Source organism: Scyliorhinus canicula, chromosome 14 (genome assembly GCF_902713615.1).
Source record: "Scyliorhinus canicula chromosome 14, sScyCan1.1, whole genome shotgun sequence".
Taxonomy (NCBI): Eukaryota; Metazoa; Chordata; class Chondrichthyes; order Carcharhiniformes; family Scyliorhinidae; genus Scyliorhinus; species Scyliorhinus canicula.
Genome location: NC_052159.1, coordinates 1,525,722 through 1,542,130, shown reverse-complemented (window position 1 = coordinate 1,542,130; position 16,409 = coordinate 1,525,722). Strand labels below are relative to the sequence as shown.

Here is a 16,409-nt window from a genome sequence, read left to right as displayed (position 1 = left end):
TTAGCAATTGTCCATTCTGATTCAATCTAATTCGTATTACTCAAGTGAGTGGGCTATCTTTCAGTCAAACAGGTTTTGGTAAAGCTTTCTTGTGAATATTTCTTGCAGGTTGTTTGTCAAAACTTGTGCTCCAGAGGCTGTTATGCCCCAAGTACAGCAACACTGGCATCTACCTAGCAATGTGGAAAATGACCCAATTATATACCATACACAAAACATAGGACAAATCCAACCCAGCCAATTACCGCCCTATCAGTCTACTCTCCATCATCAGCAAAGTGATGGAAGGAATCATCAACAGTGCTATCAATTACTCAGCAATTGTTTCCTTTAATTTAGAGTGCCCAATTCATTTTTTCCAATTAAGGGACAATTTAGCGTGGCCAATCCACCTACCCTGCACATCTTTGGGTTGTGGGGGTGAAACCCACACAAACACGGGGAAAATGTGCAAACTTCACACAGACAGTGACCTAGAGCCGGGATCGAACCTGGGACCTCAGCGCTGTGAGGCAGCCACCGGCTTACTCAGCAATAACCTGCTCACCGACACTCAGTTTGGGTTCCATAAGACATAGAAGCAGAATTAGGCCACTCTGGTCATCGAGTCTGCTCCGCCATTCAATCATGGCTGATATTTTTCACCAGGGTCACTCAGCTCCTGACTTCATTACAGCCTTGGTTAAAACATGGGCAAAAGAGCTGAATGCCAGAGGTGAGGTGAGTGTGACTTCCCTTGACATCAAGGCAGCATTTGACAGAGTATGGCATCAAGGATCCCGAGCTAAACTGGAGTCAATTGGGGGGGGGGGGGGGGAGGAGACTTTCCATGGGTTGGAGTCATACTTGGCGCAAAGGAAGATAATTGGTTTTGGGGGGGGGGGGGGGGGGGGGGGGGGGGGGAGGAGAGGGGAGAGGTGGTGGTCAATCGTCTCAGTCCCTGGACCTTGCTGCAGGAGTTCCTCCGGGTACTGTCCGAGGCCCAACCATCTGTCATTTTTTATTCATTTACAGGATGCGGGCATTGTGGTTAAGCCAGCATTTATTATCCATTCTTAGTTGCCCTTCAGAAGGTGGTCGTGAGTTGCCTTCTTGAACTGCTGCAGACCTTGAGGTGTACATACACCCACTGTGCTGTTAGGGAGGGAGTTTTCATCGGCAAACCCACCCTTCCACTTCCTCATCCAAGTCATTTATTAAAAGCACAAGAACAGAGGTCCCATAACAGATCCCTGTGGGACACCACTGGTCACCGACCTCCAGGCAGAATACTTTCCATCCACTACCACTCGCTGTCTTCTTTCGGCCAGCCAATTCTGTATCCAGACAGCCAAATTTCCCTGTATCCCATGCCCCCTAACTTTCTGAATGAGCCTACCATGGGGAACCTTATCAAGTGCCTCACTGAAATCCATATACACCACATCCACTGCCCGACCTTCATCAATGTGTCTCGTCACATCCTCAAAGAATTCAATGAGGGTTGTGAGGCATGACCTTCCCCCTCACAAAGCCATGCTGACTATCTTTAATCAAACTATGTTTTTCTAAATAACCATAAATCCTATCTCTCAGAATCCTTTCCAGTATTTTGATCACCACAGACGTAAGACTGATGGGTCTGTAATTCCCAGGGATTTCCCTATTCCCTTTCTTGAATACGGGAACAACATTCGTCTCCCTCCAATCATCCGGTACTATTCCAGTGGAGAGTGAGGACACAAAGATCATTGCCAACGGCGCAGCAATCTCCTCCCTCATTTCCCGTAGTGACCTTGGGTATATCCCATCAGGCCCAGGGGACTTATCTATCCTGATGCTTTTCAAAATTTTCAGCACATCCTCCTCCTTAATATCAACCCTGAGGAACTCCTGCAGTGATGTTCTGGAGCTGAGACGATTGATCTCCGACCACCACAAACATCTTCCTTTGTGCCGTGTTTGACTCCAACCAGCATCATCAATGACCTTCCCTGTATCATAACGTCAGAAGTGGGGGTGTTCGCTGACGATTGCACAATGTTTACCATTTGCGACATCTCGGATACCGAAGCAGTCTATGTCCAAGTGCAGCAAGACCTGGACAACATTGAGGCGAAGGTTGAAAAGTGGCAATTAAGATCTGTGCCACACAAGTGCCAGGCACCTCCAACAGGATCCATCCCCCTTGACATTCAATGACAGTACTATCAACATCCTGCGGGTTACCATTGACCAGAAACTGAATTAGCCATATAAATACTGTGCAAATACAACAAGTGCAGGACAAGTCAGGAGTGTAATGGAATACTCTCCATTTGCCTGGTTGAGTGCAGCTCACAACAGCACTCTAACCTGAACACCACCCAGGACAAAACATCCACTACCTTAAACTTTCACTTCCTCCTCCACCGATGCACAGTGGCAGCCGTGTGTACCATCTGCAAGATGGACTGCACCATCTCACCAAGGTTCCTATAACAGCAGCTTCCAAACCCATGACCTATCACCTACAAGGGGAAGAGAAGCCTCCACCTGCAAGCTCTGTTCGAGTCTCTCTCCATTTTGGCATGGACTGTATCGTTGTTCTTTCTCTGTCGTTGGGTTAAAATCCCTTCCCAACAGCACTGTTGCTGGTACCTACAGCACATGGACTGCAATGTTTCAAGAAGGTGGCTCATTCCCACCTACTCGGGGCAATCAGTGATGGACAGTAGATGCTGCTTTGGTCAGCGATGCCCACATCCCATCTAGAATGCTGTAAACATGCATTTTCATACAACACGTGAGCATTGTATTTAAATCTGCATTTTGTGATGTTAATGTGTCGTGTTTTCAATACCTTGATCAGACCGTAAACAAGGCCACTAATTTATTGGATCAATGAAAAATGAATGGAATTGTGGGATTTAATCCTGCAAACAAAAATGAAAGTCCTGTTGAGAAACAGACACCGGAGCTGGCTCCAATCTTCACAAACTTTTTTAAAACTCATTTTACGGGATGAGTGTGTTACTGGCTGGACAAGAATTTGTTGCCCATCTCTAATTGCCCCCCCACAAAGGTGACGGTGAACTGCCACCTGGAACCGCCGCAGTCCCTGAGGTGCAGGTACACCCACAGTGCTGTTAGGGAGGGAGCTCCGGGCGTTTGACTCACTGACTGTGAAGGAATGGCGAACATAATTCAGAAATAGGCTGAGTTTTGTTTGAATTGAGCTCCGTATCTCTGCGTTTGATTTTGGTGAACTCTCTACTGCCCAAGATTCAGTTTGTGGCTTCCCGCGAGCAGAATTGTATATCAGCGTTTCCAGATGATACCTAGTGTTCAGAAAAATTAGGAAAGGAAAAGGGAGGTGGGGTGGCAATACTGATAAGCAAGTCATTGATAGTTTTGAAAAAGATACATTTGGTTAGGGTTGAGAAGCGAAAATGGTATAATCATGCTGCTGGGGGTATTCTATATGGCACCTATTAACGAGAGAGAGAAGCCAATTTGAAGAGAAATCTGAGATGTGCAGGATAGAATGGTGACTTTGGGGGACTTTACTCTTTTCTTAAAAATAAATTTAGAGTACCCAATTCATTTTTTCCAATTAAGGGGCAATTTAGCGTGGCCAATCCACCTAGCCTGCCCATCTTTGGGTTGTGGGGGCGAAACCCACGCAGACATGGGGAGGGTGTGCAAACTCCACACGGACAGTGACCCAGAGCCGGGATCAAACCTGGGACCTCGGCGCCGTGAGGCTGCAGTGCTCACCCACTGCGCCACCGTGCTGCCAGGGGGGACTTTACTCTTGACATTAATTCTCCAATTATTAATCATGATAAAGATTAAGGAGGGGGAACTTCTGAACGATATTTGGGATAGCTTCCTTGACCGGTATGTCCTCAGTCCAGGTAGAAAGGAGGCATTGCTGGATCCAGTGTTGGGGCATGAGGTGGGCCAAGGGGATTGAGTGTCTTTGGGGGTGGTGGAAAGCTCGAGTAAGAGCCATCATAAAATGGCGAAAACGTAAAACATCTAAACGATACAATACAATAACAAAACATTACAGCGCAGTACAGGCCTTTCGGGAACAAAGCTAATTTGAATGGGGTGAGAGGGGATCTAGCCAGGGTAAATGAAACCAATGGCTTGGCAGGAAAGTTTGTTACAGAACAATTAGTGATGGTTATTGAGGAGATGTTTCCGGTACAGGCAAGGTACGTTCAACAAGGGTAAGGGGTAAGGAAACCAAAGCCAGGGCAGGAATATTTGGTCATTTGAGTCTGCTCCACGATTGAACAAAATCACCGAGCTTATCTGGTTGGCACCTCAGCCCCACTTTCCTTCTGCCCCACCCCCCCCAATAACTTTCGACTCTGTGGCTGAACAAAATTCATCTAACTCTGTCTTGAATAAATTTAAAGATCCAGTCTCCACTACTTTCTGGGGAAGAGAAATCCACAAACCAATGAACCTTTGGAAGAAAAACTTAATCTTTATTATCATCACAAGTAGGCTTACATTGACACTGCAATGAAGTTACTGTGAAAAACCCCTAGTCGCCACATTCTGCCGCCCTGTTCGGGTACACTGAGGGGGAATTCAGAATGTCCAAATTACCTAACAGCACGTCTTTCGGGACTTGTGGGAGGAAACCGGAGCACCCGGAGGAAACCCACGCAGACACTGGGAGAACCTGCAGACTCCACACAGACAATGATCCCAGCCGGGAATCGAACCGGAGACCATGGTGCTGTGAAGCAACAGTGCTAACCACTGTGCTACCGTGCCTCCTCATCTGTCTTAAAAGGGAATCTTCTTATTTTTAAACTGTTTCCTGGCTTTAGTCTCTCCCACAAGAGGAAACATCCGTCAGGTATCCACACTGTCAAGTCCCCTCAGGATCTATGTTTCAATAAGATCACACTTCCTTTTTGTAAACTCCAGTGGTATAGACCTAACCTGTTCAACCTTTCTTCATAACTCTTCATTTCAAGAATGCATCTAGTGAAGCTTCTCTGAACTGCTTCTGAAGAAATTATAACTTTATTCAACTAAGGGGAATGAGCAATTCCGTTACTTTAGTTTCTTTTGAATTAAAAGGTATAACCTTTTGCACACCTTTCTTGTCCAGTCCAGATTGGGACAGTGTCAACACATTGGCCTTCCCAGGTGTTCTGAGCACCTGAGCTTTGTATGTGTATGTTGCAAAGATGCCCAAGACAGCCCCTGATTTAGTGGCCATTACTGAAACATGGTTAAAGGATGGTCACAACTGGGAGTTAAATATCCGAGGGTATCAAACTATTCGGAAGGACAGAGTGGATGGTAAGGGAGGGGGTGTAGCTCTGTTATTTAAGGATGACATCCGAGCAACAGTAAGGGATGACATCGGTGCTATGGAGGATAAGTTAGAATCCATTTGGGTGGAAATCAGGAATAGTAAGGCGAAAAAGTCACTGATAGGAGTAGTCTATAGGCCACCAAATAGTAACGTTATGGTGGGGCAGGCAATAAACAAAGAAATAACTGATGCGTGTAGAAGTGGTACAGCAGTTATCATGGGGGATTTTAATCTACATGTCGATTGGTTTAACCAGGTCGGTCAAGGCAGCCTTGAGGAGGGGTTTATAGAATGTATCCGTGATAGTTTCCTAGAACAGTATGTAATGGAACCTACGAGGGAACAAGCGGTCCTAGATCTGATGCTGTGTAATGAGAGAGGAATCATTCATGATCTCATAGTTAGGGATCCTCTCGGAAGGAGCGATCACAATATCGTGAAATTTAAAATACAGATGGAGGGTGAGAAGGTAAAAACAAACACTAGCGTTTTGTGCTTAACAAGGGATTTACAATGGGATGAGAGAAGAGCTAGTTAAGGTAGACTGGGAGCAAAGACTTTATGGTAAAATAGTTGAGGAACAGTGGAGAACCTTCCAAGTGATTTTTTCACAGTGCTCAGCAAAGTTTATACCAAAAAAAGGAAGGACGGTAGAAAGAGGGATTATCGACCGTGGATATTCTAAGGAAATAGGGAGAGTATCAAATTGAAGGAAAAAGCATACAAAGTGGCAAAGATTAGTGGGAGACTAGAGGACTAGGAAATCTTTAGGGGGCAACAGAAAGCTACTATAAAAGCTATAAAGAAGAGAAAGATTAATAGAATAAACTTGCTCAGAATATAAAAACAGATAGTAAAAGTTTCTACAAATATATAAAACAAAAAAAGAGTGGCTAAGGTAAATATTGGTCCTTTAGAGGATGAGAAGGGAGATTTAATAAAGGGAGATGAGGAAATGGCTGAGGAACTGAACAGGTTTTTTTGGTTGGTCTTCACAGTGGAAGACACAAATAACATGCCAGTGACTGATAGAAATGAGGCTATGACAGGTGAGGACCTTGAGAGGATTGTTATCACTAAGGAGGTAGTGATGGGCAAGCTAATGGGGCTAAAGGTAGACAAGTCTCCTGGCCCTGATGGAATGCATCCCAGAATGCTAAAAGAGATGGCTAGGGAAATTGCAAATGCATAGTGATAATTTACCGAAATTCACTAGACTCTGGGGTGGTCCCAGCGGATTGAAAATTAGCAAACATGACGCCACTGTTTAAAAAAGGAGGTAGGCAGAAAGCGGGTAATTATAGGTCAGTGAGCTTAACTTCGGTAGTAGGGAAGATGCTGGAATCTACCATCTAGGAAGAAATAGCGAGGCATCTGGATGGAAATTGTCCCATTGGGCAGACGCAACATGGGTTCATAAAGGGCAGGTCGTGCCTAACTAATTTAGTGGAATTTTTTGAGGACATTACCAGTGCAGTAGATAACGGGGAGCCAATGGATGTGGTATATCTGGATTTCCAGAAAGCCTTTGACAAGGTGCCACACAAAAGGTTGCTGCAAAAGGTAACGATGCATGGCATTAAGGGTAAAGTAGTAGCATGGATAGAGGATTGGTTAATTAATAGAAAGCAAAGAGTGGGGATTATTGGGTGTTTCTCTGGGTGGCAATCAGTAGCTAGTGGTTGTCCCTCAGGGATCAGTGTTGGGCCCACAATTGTTTGCAATTTACATAGATGATTTGGAGTTGGGGATCAAGGGCAATGAGTCCAAGTTTGCAGATGATACTAAGATGAGTGGTAAAGCAAAAAGTGCAGAGGATACTGGAAATCTGCAGAGGGATTTGGATAGGTTAAGTGAATGGGCTAGGGTCTGGCAGATGGAATACAACGTTGACAAATGTGAGGTTCTCCATTTTGGTAGGAATAACAGCAAACGGGATTATTATTTAAATGATAAAATATTAAAACATACTTCTGTGCAGAGAGACCAGGGTGTGCTAGTGCATGAGTCGCAAAAAGTTGGTTTACAGGTCATTAAGAAGGCAAATGGAGTTTTGTCCTTCATTGCTAGAGGGATGGAGTTTAAGACTAGGGAAGTTATGTTGCAATTGTATAAGGTGTCAGTGAGGCCACACCTGGAGTATTGTGTTCAGTTTTGGTCTCCTTACGGAAATGAAATGAAAATCGCTTATTGTCACGAGTAGGCTTCAATGAAGTTACTGTGAAAAGCCCCTAGTTGCCACATTCCGGCGCCTGTCCGGGGAGGCTGGTACGGGAATCGAACCGTGCTGCTGGCCTGCTTGGTCTGCTTTAAAGCCAGCGATTTAGCCTGGTGAGCTAAACCAGCCCCTGAGAAAGGGGCTTGAGAAAGGACATACTGGCACTGGAGGGTGTGCAGAGGAGATTCACTAGGTTAATCCCAGAGCTGAAGGGGTTGGATTATGAGGAGAGGTTGAGTAGACTGGGACTGTACTCGTTGGAATTTAGAAGGATGAGGGGGGATCTTATAGAAACATTTAAAATTATGAAGGGAGTAGATAGAATAGATGCGGGCAGGTTGTTTCCACTGGCGGGTGACAGCAGAACTAGGGGGCATAGCCTCAAAATAAGGGGAAGTAGATTTAGGACTGAGTTTCGGAGGAACTTCTTCACCCAAAGGGTTGTGAATCTATGGAATTCCTTGCCCAGTGAAGCAGTTGAGGCTCCTTCATTACATGTTTTTAAGGTAAAGATAGATAGTTTTTTGAAGAATAAAGGGATTAAGGGTTATGGTGTTCAGGCCGGAAAGTGGAGCTGAGTCCACAAAAGATCAGCCATGATCTCATTGAATGGCGGAGCAGGCTCGGAGCTCCTGCTAGTTCTTATGTTCTTATCTCAATCCCGAGTCACTCGTCTGAAATGGGATTTGGGTGAACTTGCTCATGTGGGTTCACAGACAAGTATTTGGTGCGCCAAGTTTCTAGCAGGCCACATGTACCTACCTCGACCTGTGATCAACCCGACTCTTAATTTAAACTCAAAGTGTGTTGGGACTTGTCAAATCGGAGGAGTGCAGGAGCATGCGATTGCTGATTGGATTATCCACTACACTTATCTGTGCATTGAAGGCAGGGTGTGAAATTGGATAACAATTTGATCAACAACATTGATTAACGCATCCTGTTCATGTGGCCATCTCAGCCAGTCTGGATCTTTCGATCCTGGAGCAAGATATTCAGCAGCCAGTTGCTATAACTGTCGAACAATCCTGTACAGATTCGGAAAGCTACGTCTGTCTGCTGCACACTGAAATTGAAAAAATGTTGCTGGTTACCACTTTTTGTTGTTTTGGTCTAGTGGTTGAGAAGCCTGTTGTGGTCATGTAACCCCTTTCCCTCCATTGTTTTGTGCATTGCTTTCCTTCCTGATGTATAGACATGACTAAGAGGAGTGTGCTCCACAGGGGTGGGGATTTCTCTGCTGATTTCAGTACTGCCTTTCACTTTGGACAGATTTTAAAATCCACCTCATTCAGCAGCACTGCCGACGTTGGGAGGAGTGATTTTGGGAAAGGAGGTGGTTGTGGCGGTTCAGTTAATGTTGCCTGCTAATTTAGTTTATCTATTTCAATCATTGGCGACTAGATACCCTCCAGTGCAGTGGTATAGCTCAGTGCACACCTCCTGCAAGCAGCTAAACCCAGCTGGTTTTCATTCTGTGCTTGAAGGAGTTCTTTTTGTCGCTGGCACTGTGTGAAGTTTCCAAAAATGTTATATGTTAAAGAAGTGGCAAGGTAATCGGTGTGAGTCAGATCAGAGCTGCTAACCATGGGATTCTACAGCACCTTCAGCTATTCCTGTACAGAGTAAGTCTGCTTCCTCTTACCTACTGCCAAGGATTCTTATTAATAAGTCCACCAAGTTAACAATAGGATTGTTCTCGTACTGAGAAATCTGTGGATCATGGTATTGGTCTTTGTAATCGGAATCTCAGACTTCTCACCTTCAGTTCCTTTCAGAGATTTATTTTAGTCTCTCAAAGCTGCTGCCTCTGACTGGAATAGTCCTGCTTATGGAATCAGCGTTGCCTGTAATAAAAGGATGTTGAATCTGATTCTCCGCTCTGCTGTGCCCACGCGTATCTTTGTTATTATTTCCCTTAATCTCAACAATCTGTTTCGACCAAGTATTGATGCAGCATCAATTTTTGTATTGCAGCAAAACGTGATTAACCTCGATATCACCCCCAGCACTGCCGCCTGAGCCCTGACACATGAATGTTTGTGGTGGATTTCTATTTGTTGAGGGGGTGGTCCAGATTGTTTTTGTTTGATTAGAAGTGATAAACCAGCTGATCAAATCCTTGTGTTTTTGGGTGATTAGTTATTGACTGTTGGGTTTTCAATTTGATTGTTCTGGGAATGATATTTTGAAGTGAGGATGAGTCGAGCTGAGGCAGACTCAGCGATGGAAGCGTTATGTAAGGGATTACGAATTAAAACAAAATTAAATGTTTCTCTGAATTTATCTTCATTCATGGTACGTGGGTGTTGCTGGCTGGGCAAGCACTTACCATCCCTAAGCGAGTGAATCACTCAGCCATTTCAGAGGGCAGTAAAGTGTCACCCACATTGCTGTGGGTCTGGAGTCACATGTCGGTCAGACCGGGTAAGGGCGGCAGATTTCCTTCCCTAAAGGGTGAACCAGATGGGTTTTTACGACGATCAACAATGGTCTCATGGTCATCATTAGATTTTAAATTCCAGATCTGTATTCAATTCAAATTTCATCATCTGATTGACTGATGTCCCTGAGAGTGGGAAATTCATTGTCCCAAATGAAGGCCCACAGCTGATTGGTTGACTCCTTAATGCCTTTTGAAGTGACCTAGTAACCCACTAAATTCAAGAGCAATTAGGGATGGGCAGTAAATGCTGGCCCAGCGATGCCTACCTCCCATGAATTCAAAAAATACCTCTTTCCATTGTTCACAAACTCAAAAACAAAATCAACTCTATTGACCAGATCTCCATGCAGACACTTCGCCAAATTCCGGGAGTTAGTCTCTGATCATGCCACCTCAGCCAGGCCGCCGGAATAGCTCCTGCAGCATCTTTAAACCAAATTGTGCTTCGAACGATATATCAGCTTGATTCAGTTGATAACACTCACTTGGTGTCATTCCAGGACTTTGATCTTCTAGGCTAACTCGAAGGTACACGTGCAGTGGGAGGTTTGATTGATCAACTCTTGGCAATTTTACAAGAGTGGAAGTTTCCTCCTGGTATCCCTCACCAACTCTTCCCACATCCAACACCAAAATGTAAATTTATTTCTGCTTGTGACGGTCTGGAATGCACTGCCTGGAGCGGGCTAGAGGCAGGTTGCCAGTCTGGAATGCACTGCCTGGGAGCAGGCTAGAGGCGGGTTGCCAGTCTGGAATGCAGTGCCTGGGATGGGAGCGGGCTAGAGGCAGGTTGCCAGTCTGGAATGCAGTGCCTGGGAGCGGGCTAGAGGCAGGTTGCCAGTCTGGAATGCACTGCCTGGGAGCAGGCTAGAGGGGGTTGCCAGTCTGGAATGCAGTGCCTGGGAGCAGGCTAGAGGCGGGTTGCCAGTCTGGAATGCACTGCCTGGGAGCGGGCTAGAGGCGGGTTGCCAGTCTGGAATGCACTGCCTGGGAGCAGGCTAGAGGCGGGTTGCCAGTCTGGAATGCAGTGCCTGGGAGCGGGCTAGAGGCGGGTTGCCAGTCTGGAATGCACTGCCTGGGAGCGAGCTAGAGGCAGATTGCCAGTCTGGAATGCAGTGCCTGGGAGCGGGCTAGAGGCGGGTTGCCAGTCTGGAATGCACTGCCTGGGAGCAGGCTAGAGGCAGGTTGCCAGTCTGGAATGCAGTGCCTGGGAGCGGGCTAGAGGCGGGTTGCCAGTCTGGATTGCAGTGCTGGGAGCGGGCTAGGGAGGGTTGCCAGTCTGGAATGCAGTGCCTGGGAGCGGGCTAGAGGCAGGTTGCCAGTCTGGAATGCAGTGCCTGGGAGCAGGCTAGAGGCGGGTTGCCAGTCTGGAATGCAGTGCCTGGAGAGGGCTAGAGAGCGGGTTGCCAGTCTGGAATGCAGTGCCTGGGAGCAGGCTAGAGGCGGGTTGCCAGTCTGGAATGCACTGCCTGGGAGCGGGCTAGAGGCGGGTTGCCAGTCTGGAATGCAGTGCCTGGGAGCGGGCTAGAGGCGGGTTGCCAGTCTGGAATGCACTGCCTGGGAGAGGGCTGGAGGAGGTTGCCAGTCTGGAATGCACTGCCTGGGAGCGGGCTAGAGGCGGGTTGCCAGTCTGGAATGCACTGCCTGGAGAGGGCTAGAGGCGGGTTGCCAGTCTGGAATGCACTGCCTGGGAGCGGGCTAGAGGAGGGTTGCCAGTCTGGAATGCACTGCCTGAGAGCGGGCTAGAGGGGGTTGCCAGTCTGGAATGCAGTGCCTGGGAGCAGGCTAGAGCGGGTTGCCAGTCTGGAATGCAGTGCCTGGGAGCGGCTAGAGGCGGGTTGCCAGTCTGGAATGCATGCCTGGGAGCAGGCTAGAGGCAGGTTGCCAGTCTGGAATGCAGTGCCTGGGAGAGGGCTAGAGGCAGGTTGCCAGTCTGGAATGCACTGCCTGGGAGCAGGCTAGAGGGGTTGCCAGTCTGGAATGCAGTGCCTGGGAGCAGGCTAGAGGCGGGTTGCCAGTCTGGAATGCACTGCCTGGGAGGGGCTAGAGGCGGGTTGCCAGTCTGGAATGCACTGCCTGGGAGCAGGCTAGAGGCGGGTTGCCAGTCTGGAATGCAGTGCCTGGGAGCGGGCTAGAGGCGGGTTGCCAGTCTGGAATGCACTGCCTGGGAGCGAGCTAGAGGCAGATTGCCAGTCTGGAATGCAGTGCCTGGGAGCGGGCTAGAGGGGGTTGCCAGTCTGGAATGCACTGCCTGGGAGCAGGCTAGAGGCAGGTTGCCAGTCTGGAATGCAGTGCCTGGGAGCGGGCTAGAGGCGGGTTGCCAGTCTGGATTGCAGTGCCTGGGAGCGGGCTAGAGGGGGGTTGCCAGTCTGGAATGCAGTGCCTGGGAGCGGGCTAGAGGCAGGTTGCCAGTCTGGAATGCAGTGCCTGGGAGCAGGCTAGAGCGGGTTGCCAGTCTGGAATGCAGTGCCTGGGAGCGGGCTAGAGGCGGGTTGCCAGTCTGGAATGCACTGCCTGGGAGCAGGCTAGAGGCAGGTTGCCAGTCTGGAATGCACTGCCTGGGAGCGGGCTAGAGGCGGGTTGCCAGTCTGGAATGCAGTGCCTGGGAGCAGGCTAGAGGCGGGTTGCCAGTCTGGAATGCACTGCCTGGGAGCAGGCTGGAGGCTGGAGGCAGGTTGCCAGTCTGGAATGCACTGCCTGGGAGCGGGCTAGAGGCGGGTTGCCAGTCTGGAATGCACTGCCTGGGAGAGGGCTAGAGGCGGGTGGGCAGTCTGGAATGCAGTGCCTGGGAGCGGGCTAGAGGAGGGTTGCCAGTCTGGAATGCACTGCCTGGGAGCGGGCTAGAGGCGGGTTGCCAGTCTGGAATGCAGTGCCTGGGAGCAGGCTAGAGGCGGGTTGCCAGTCTGGAATGCAGTGCCTGGGAGCGGGCTAGAGGCGGGTTGCCAGTCTGGAATGCACTGCCTGGGAGCAGGCTAGAGGCAGGTTGCCAGTCTGGAATGCAGTGCCTGGGAGCGGGCTAGAGGCAGGTTGCCAGTCTGGAATGCAGTGCCTGGGAGCGGGCTAGAGGCAGGTTGCCAGTCTGGAATGCAGTGCCTGGGAGCAGGCTAGAGGCGGGTTGCCAGTCTGGAATGCAGTGCCTGGGAGCGGGCTAGAGGCGGGTTGCCAGTCTGGAATGCACTGCCTGGGAGCAGGCTAGAGGCAGGTTGCCAGTCTGGAATGCACTGCCTGGGAGCGGGCTAGAGGCGGGTTGCCAGTCTGGAATGCACTGCCTGGGAGCGGGCTAGAGGCAGGTTGCCAGTCTGGAATGCATTGCCTGGGAGCGGGCTAGAGGCAGGTTGCCAGTCTGGAATGCATTGCCTGGGAGCGGGCTAGAGGCGGGTTGCCAGTCTGGAATGCACTGCCTGGGAGAGGGCTAGAGGCGGGTTGCCAGTCTGGAATGCACTGCCTGTGGGCGGGGAAAAGCGACTTCACCGGGGGAGGTGGGGTGGGGCCTCCAATGGAGTCTGGCCCGCGATCGGGACCGGCACGTGGAAGAAGTCCCCCTGCGCTTGTGCAGGTTGGCGCGGCGCCCATTTGGTGCCGGGAAGGTCGTCCCCTTGTCCGTTCACTACGGCGCGAACACTTGGGCTCCATTTTGGGAGAATCCCCCCCCCAGGTGTCTTTCATGCAGCGGTGCAGACTTGATGGGCCGAAGGACCTTTTCTGTACTATTTTTCTTTGAAAATTACCGTATTCAAATCGGCTGCAGTAACATAAATCTAAATGTACATCCTGTCGTCTCCCGTTCCCTCCATGAGGAGCACAGAAAGATTTTAGTTTCCAGGCTTCTCCTGATGTTATGCCTGTGATTACGCCCCAGAAATAGCAGAAAGCATCTACTTAATTTTTGTTGTTGGATTTGTTTATAAATTGCCAATATGGAAGCGTTAGGAACAAAGTAAAGTTTGAAAGCTTAATTTGTGTTATGTTATCTGTTAAGGATGTAAGGAGAGGCAGTGGTGTAGTGGTATTGTTGCTGGGCCGGTAATCCAGGGACCCAGAGTCGTGCTCTGGGGATCCTGATTTGGATCCTGTCATAGCAGATGGTGTAATTTGAATTCAATTTAAAAATCTAAAATAAGTGTAAAGATGACCATGAAACCATTGCAATTGTCATAAAAACCCATCTGGTTCACTGGCAAAGTAGCACAGTGGTTAGCGCTGTTGCTTCACAGCTCCAGGGTACCAAGTTCGATTCCCGGCTTGGGTCACTGTCTGTGCGGAGTCTGCATGTTCTCCCCGTGTCTGCGTGGTTTCCTCCGGGTGCTCTGGTTTCCTCCCAGAAGTCCCGAAAGACGTGCTGTTAGGTGAATTGGATATTATGAATTCTCTCCCTGTGTACCCGAACAGGTGCCGGAATGTGGCGACTAGGGGCTTTTCACAGTAACTTCATTGCAGGGTCAATGTAAGCCTACTTGTGACATTAATAAAGATTATTATTATGTTCTTTAGGGAAGGAAATCTGTAATCCTTAGGCCTACTTATGACTCCAGAGACCCACAGCAACGTGGTTGACTCTTAAATAACCTCAGATGGGCAATAAATGCTGACCTAGCCAGCGATGCCCACATCCCATGAACTAATAAAAAAAAAAAGAAACCTGAGTTTAGTTAAATTTAAGAGGTTTTTTTTGGGAGTTGGAAGCTGGCATGTTTGGGTGTGTGTGTATACCAGAGAGCCGAAAACCCTCGAGTAAGAAATCCTGCTGGATTGCTGCGGAGCTGAGAACGTGTGTGTTTACTAGATAAGGTTAAAATGATAGAGTCCAGATTCAGTTTTTTGGGTGTCTCTGGAAGAGATACCAATTGAGGAAGAGCATCTGATGAATGTTCAGAAGTAAGAGTTGGTGTTGAGGTAGTGATAAATCTCATGAGGGTTTTTGTGTCCGTGATGGTATTACTGGGATAAAAGGAATAATGAGAGAGTAAATCGTTTTCTGGTATCTGTTTTTAAATTTTTCCAATCTTTTTGTCTAACGTAGTTTATTTTCTTGTTTAATAAATGTTTATTCTTTGTGTTTAAAGTACACTCCTATGGGGGTGTGCAATAACGGGCTGGTTTAGCACAGGGCTAAATAGCTGGCTTTGAAAGCAGACCAAGGCAGGCCAGCAGCGTGAGTTCAATTCCTGTACCAGCCTCCCCGAACAGGCGCCGGAATGCGGCGACTAGGGGCTTTTCACAGTGACTTCATTTGAAGCCTACTTGTGACAATAAGCGATTCATTTCATTTTTCATTTTCATTTAATTTCATTTCATAACTGCCCTCCACGGTTTCTAAATAAAAAGTTACAATCTACCACTGTTTCACTTTGGGATCTGATTTGTCCAGTAGTAACATCAGCTCGGGTGGTAACAGGAAGTGAGACTCTGGATTCTTGATTGACAAGGGATCAGTGGATACTGGGTAGGCAGGGATGTGGAGTTGAGTCCACAATGAAATGGCTGAGCAGGCTTGAGGGGCCGAATGGCTTTTTCCTTAACTAATTTGTGTTTTTTTAACGAGACAAAAAAATTACCCTTCAGCCAGTGTATTTAATTGGTGTGTGACAGACTTGTATCCAGCCACACTTTATCACATTATGAATGTTTGACAAGGGGCAGCACGGTGGCACAGTGGTTAGCACTGCTGAGGTGCCCGGCTCTGGGTCACTGTCCGTGTGCAGTTTGCACATTCTCCCCGTGTTTGCGTGGGTTTCGCCTCCACAACCCAAAGATGTGCAGGGTAGGTGGGTTGGCCACACTAAATTGCCCCTTAATTGGAAAAAATGAATTGGGTACTCTAAATTTATATATTTTTTTAAATGAATCATTGGCAAGTAGTGGCTGACCTGTATACTTAAAGGTCTTCTCAGCTTGATAGTTTACAGGAAGGTAGATCAGTGCTTAGTGTCTAAAGAGGCCATTACACTCCAGCATTGACTCCTGTAAGGAGTTTAAAAATGCGTTATCCTTCTAATGTGACTTGTTTTGGGAATACTATCCCAGCATAAAACACCCTTAATGGAGTTTATCGATTAGTACAAGGATTCTGTTTCTCTCTTTGCCTCATTAAAGTGCTCTATACATAAGATGTGATACAGTCTTATTCCTTTGTAGATACAGAACTTTAATAGCCTCTTCTGGCTGTATATCAAAGTGGTCTGAAAGCAGATAAAATACCTTTTGCGGAGATGTTGTTTCTGCTGGGAGACAATGGAGTCTGTGCGAGCAGGAAAATGTGGCTTGGTACTGAATAATTATTCTCATTAAGTTGGTAACTAAATCAGCCTGAACAATCATTTTCAGAGAGGAGAATTGAGAGAATGTTTCTGATGGGAGACCGGGTGCTGCAGTGCATTAACCCCCCCCCCCCCCCGGAAATGAAAGTTTTGTAGAAAGTAACAAAGAGAACTGTG

General features: G+C 47.8%; 1 protein-coding gene across 3 annotated transcripts in view; it reads left to right on the top strand.

Annotated features, from left to right (window-relative positions):
* Positions 1-16,409, top strand: part of LOC119977183 (F-box/WD repeat-containing protein 7-like) — a 267,076-nt gene that overhangs the window by 158,458 nt on the left and 92,209 nt on the right. Inside the window, exon 1 of one of the 3 annotated variants that reach the window (XM_038817864.1) lies at positions 8,926-9,154. The exons of the other annotated variants lie outside the window; for them this stretch is intronic. The gene's annotated coding sequence lies outside the window, so the exon portion shown is untranslated. Of the gene's footprint in view, positions 1-8,925; positions 9,155-16,409 lie in introns of those variants that run through there. 3 annotated transcript variants of the gene reach the window in all.